The sequence below is a fragment of the Schistocerca nitens genome, chromosome 7 (genome assembly GCF_023898315.1).
Source record: "Schistocerca nitens isolate TAMUIC-IGC-003100 chromosome 7, iqSchNite1.1, whole genome shotgun sequence".
Taxonomy (NCBI): Eukaryota; Metazoa; Arthropoda; class Insecta; order Orthoptera; family Acrididae; genus Schistocerca; species Schistocerca nitens.
In genome coordinates, this window is record NC_064620.1 from 305,958,866 (window position 1) to 305,964,045 (window position 5,180).

At 56.4% G+C, this 5,180-nt stretch overlaps 1 non-coding gene and 1 pseudogene across 1 annotated transcript; both read right to left on the bottom strand.

Annotated features, from left to right (window-relative positions):
• Nucleotides 1-458: 458 nt before the first annotated feature.
• LOC126196110 (5.8S ribosomal RNA) lies at nucleotides 459-613 on the bottom strand. The gene has a single exon (XR_007538655.1). It is a non-coding gene; the product is annotated as a 5.8S ribosomal RNA (ribosomal RNA).
• A 352-nt stretch (nucleotides 614-965) lies between these two features.
• LOC126197376 (small subunit ribosomal RNA) lies at nucleotides 966-3,078 on the bottom strand (annotated as a pseudogene).
• Between the last annotated feature and the right edge of the window lie 2,102 nt (nucleotides 3,079-5,180).

A 5,180-nucleotide genomic window follows, 5' to 3' on the forward strand; every position in this document is an offset into this window, starting at 1 on the left:
AGGTCCCGCCGACGCTCGCACCGGCCGCTACGGGCCTGGCACCCTCTACGGGCCGTGGCCTCATTCAAGTTGGACTTGGGCTCGGCGCGAGGCGTCGGGGTAGTGGACCCTCCCAAACACCACATGCCACGACAGGCGGCAGCCTGCGGGGTTCGGTGCTGGACTCTTCCCTGTTCGCTCGCCGCTACTGGGGGAATCCTTGTTAGTTTCTTTTCCTCCGCTTAGTAATATGCTTAAATTCAGCGGGTAGTCTCGCCTGCTCTGAGGTCGTTGTACGAGGTGTCGCACGCCACACCGCCAGCCGGCTGTGCACGCTACCGAGACAGTACCGGTATGCGAACCGCCAGGCGACGGGCGCGCATCGCTCGTTTGAGGGGACGTGGCCGGCCCCACAGGCCGGCACGACACACCCACGTCTCCGAAGCGGGACAAACGCCGCGCGCTTCCGTTTACGTAGCCGACCCTCAGCCAGACGTGGCCCGGGAACGGAATCCATGGACCGCAATGTGCGTTCGAAACGTCGATGTTCATGTGTCCTGCAGTTCACATGTCGACGCGCAATTTGCTGCGTTCTTCATCGACCCACGAGCCGAGTGATCCACCGTCCTGGGTGATCTTTTTACAGTTTCCACTGTCTCTTTCAAAACAGTTGCATAGGCGGGACTGAGGCGTTCGACGGCCCCTGTTCCAGTGTTTTGTGTCCAACGGCCTCACGGCCGATGGGCGTCGTACGGCTCCACTCCGGAGCGGACAGGCACTCGGGCGAACGTCATTCAAAACCGGCGCGAGGCGCCAGGTGCCGCAGGCCAGCCGCTCCAGAGCTTCAGCGCTCGTACCACACAACATTTTCCGTTAGTTTTGAGAAGCACGCGTGGTCCCGCACGCGGCGCACGGCTACTGCGAGCCGTACAGGTAGCGTGTTGCACGACACGACACGCACATCGAAAGACATGCAGTCTAGTCGGTAATGATCCTTCCGCAGGTTCACCTACGGAAACCTTGTTACGACTTTTACTTCCTCTAAATGATCAAGTTTGGTCATCTTTCCGGTAGCATCGGCAACGACAGAGTCGATGCCGCGTACCAGTCCGAAGACCTCACTAAATCATTCAATCGGTAGTAGCGACGGGCGGTGTGTACAAAGGGCAGGGACGTAATCAACGCGAGCTTATGACTCGCGCTTACTGGGAATTCCTCGTTCATGGGGAACAATTGCAAGCCCCAATCCCTAGCACGAAGGAGGTTCAGCGGGTTACCCCGACCTTTCGGCCTAGGAAGACACGCTGATTCCTTCAGTGTAGCGCGCGTGCGGCCCAGAACATCTAAGGGCATCACAGACCTGTTATTGCTCAATCTCGTGCGGCTAGAAGCCGCCTGTCCCTCTAAGAAGAAAAGTAATCGCTGACAGCACGAAGGATGTCACGCGACTAGTTAGCAGGCTAGAGTCTCGTTCGTTATCGGAATTAACCAGACAAATCGCTCCACCAACTAAGAACGGCCATGCACCACCACCCACCGAATCAAGAAAGAGCTATCAATCTGTCAATCCTTCCGGTGTCCGGGCCTGGTGAGGTTTCCCGTGTTGAGTCAAATTAAGCCGCAGGCTCCACTCCTGGCCGGCCGCGGTGGTCTAGCGGTTCTGGCGCTGCAGTCCGGAACCGTGGGACTGCTACGGTCGCAGGTTCGAATCCTGCCTCTGGCATGGGTGTGTGTGATGTCCTTAGGTTAGTTAGGTTTAAGTAGTTCTAAGTTCTAGGGGACTTATGACCTAAGATGTTGAGTCCCATAGTGCTCAGACCCATTTGAACCTCCACTCCTGGTGGTGCCCTTCCGTCAATTCCTTTAAGTTTCAGCTTTGCAACCATACTTCCCCCGGAACCCAAAAGCTTTGGTTTCCCGGAGGCTGCCCGCCGAGTCATCGGAGGAACTGCGGCGGATCGCTGGCTGGCATCGTTTATGGTTAGAACTAGGGCGGTATCTGATCGCCTTCGAACCTCTAACTTTCGTTCTTGATTAATGAAAACATACTTGGCAAATGCTTTCGCTTCTGTTCGTCTTGCGACGATCCAAGAATTTCACCTCTAACGTCGCAATACGAATGCCCCCGCCTGTCCCTATTAATCATTACCTCGGGTTCCGAAAACCAACAAAATAGAACCGAGGTCCTATTCCATTATTCCATGCACACAGTATTCAGGCGGGCTTGCCTGCTTTAAGCACTCTAATTTGTTCAAAGTAAACGTGCCGGCCCACCGAGACACTCAATAAAGAGCACCCTGGTAGGATTTCAACGGGGTCCGCCTCGGGACGCACGAGCACGCACGAGGCGGTCGCACGCCTTCGGCTCGCCCCACCGGCAGGACGTCCCACGATACATGCCAGTTAAACACCGACGGGCGGTGAACCAACAGCGTGGGACACAAATCCAACTACGAGCTTTTTAACCGCAACAACTTTAATATACGCTATTGGAGCTGGAATTACCGCGGCTGCTGGCACCAGACTTGCCCTCCAATAGATACTCGTTAAAGGATTTAAAGTGTACTCATTCCGATTACGGGGCCTCGGATGAGTCCCGTATCGTTATTTTTCGTCACTACCTCCCCGTGCCGGGAGTGGGTAATTTGCGCGCCTGCTGCATTCCTTGGATGTGGTAGCCGTTTCTCAGGCTCCCTCTCCGGAATCGAACCCTGATTCCCCGTTACCCGTTGCAACCATGGTAGGCGCAGAACCTACCATCGACAGTTGATAAGGCAGACATTTGAAAGATGCGTCGCCGGTACGAAGACCGTGCGATCAGCCCAAAGTTATTCAGAGTCACCAAGGCAAACGGACCGGACGAGCCGACCGATTGGTTTTGATCTAATAAAAGCGTCCCTTCCATCTCTGGTCGGGACTCTGTTTGCATGTATTAGCTCTAGAATTACCACAGTTATCCAAGTAACGTGGGTACGATCTAAGGAACCATAACTGATTTAATGAGCCATTCGCGGTTTCACCTTAATGCGGCTTGTACTGAGACATGCATGGCTTAATCTTTGAGACAAGCATATGACTACTGGCAGGATCAACCAGGGAGCTGCGTCAACTAGAGCTGAGCAGCCGGCCGCCCGGGAGTGTGTCCCGGAGGCCCGCGCGAACACGCAAGCGTCCGCTCAATTATTCTGCAAACAGGAGGAGGCTGGGCTCCCCTGCACGATACACCTCGAAACCCTCTCAGGTCCCGGCGGCGCGCAGCGCCGTCTTAAGTACTTGGTCGGGTTCGAGAGAGGCGCAATCGCCCGGAGATAGGCGAGTAGACGCTTTCAGTGCGACCACCCGTGCTCCCAACTGAGCTTGCCGCTGCCGACAGAGGCCCGGGAGCGTGCTGTCGTGGTGTTGCCGGCGGGAGACAACACGCGGCCACAAACAGTGACCGGGCAGCTCCAACGCCAGCGCCACAGAGGGGCAGAGCCCCACTTGGGTGCCAAAGTGAACTCTCCCAGCACAGCGCACGCGCCAACACATCCGCACAGCTGCGATACAAACCACCTGCGAGAACCGCGGGGGCGACCGAGCAGCAGACGGCGTCGCGGCGCCGAGTGCCGGGCGGCGGCGCATCCTCAACGCACACAGTCCTCAATCGGACCAGCACACTGCAGATGTGCACCGCGCTTCGCACCGGGCCCGGGAGGACCCACTTTGGCCGCACGGCGCCGCGCGCTGGGTGCGCCGGCACGCAGATGCGCCGCCTGCCGCGTCCGTCAGCCGGCGCGCCTGCCACTGGGCGCCCCCACCAGCCGGCTGCCGCGCGTGCGCCCACGCAGCGCGCGGCCAGCACGCCGGGCGCCCCCCCCTCACCGGCCGGGGACGGTCCCACCCAGCCACCGCCGCGTATCGCTTCATACCCACATGCCCACTCACGTTCGTGGGTATGACGGGTGTCGCTGAAGCAACCGGTTAATACCTGTACCGATCGTCAATATCAACGATTCACCTCCAGCGCGAACAACCGCGCAACAACGGATTTCCAGTTCATTTGCGTAACTTGGGCAGCAAACGTAGACGTCCATCTACATTTGCGAATTCAATGGGTCTTGCATGCCTGGATGTTATGAGTCACGACACGCCACATCAATCCACATACATGCTGCGACGTATGCACGAGAGAACACGTGGAAGGTGGCCCGCGTACGTATGCGGATGCCATTGCACAGCTGCGAAGCTCATTGAACACGCAAACTCCTGACTGACGAACTAGAGGCGACAGGGGAGGGGGGGGGGCGATATACGTCTTATAGCAGTACACATTACAGTGGATAGCGGGACCATGTGGAACGTACGCAACACTCGCTAGATGTTGTGAGGGTACGCACCGTAACATGAGTCAATACGCAGGACACCAGAGTGTGTGCGCAGCGAACTATGTTGAGAGGGTTGCGATTAGGCAACGCTACACGAATTTCTAGATTCATATAACAAACAATTACAGGGCACGTTAAGGCGCAACGTGGGTTAGGTTAGGGCCCAACGTAGGTTAGGTTAGGGCCCAACGTAAGTTAGGTTAGGGCCCAACGTAGGTTAGGTTAGGGCCCAACGTAGGTTAGGTTAGGGCCCAACGTAGGTTAGGTTAGGGCCCAACGTAGGTTAGGTTAGGGCCCAACGTAGGTTAGGTTAGGGCCCAACTTAGGTTAGGTTAGGGTCCAACTTAGGTTAGGTTAGGGCCCAACTTAGGTTAGGTTAGGGCCCAACTTAGGTGAGGTTAGGGCCCAACTTAGGTTAGGTTAGGGCCCAACTTAGGTGAGGTTAGGGCCCAACTTAGGTGAGGTTAGGGCCCAACTTAGGTGAGGTTAGGGCCCAACTTAGGTGAGGTTAGGGCCCAACTTAGGTGAGGTTAGGGCCCAACTTAGGTGAGGTTAGGGCCCAACTTAGGTTAGGTTAGGGCCCAACTTAGGTTAGGTTAGGGCCCAACTTAGGTTAGGTTAGGGCCCAACTTAGGTTAGGTTAGGGCCCAACTTAGGTTAGGTTAGGGCCCAACTTAGGTTAGGTTAGGGCCCAACTTAGGTTAGGTTAGGGCCCAACTTAGGTTAGGTTAGGGCCCAACTTAGGTTAGGTTAGGGCCCAACTTAGGTTAGGTTAGGGCCCAACTTAGGTTAGGTTAGGGCCCAACTTAGGTTAGGTTAAGGCGCAACATAGGTTAG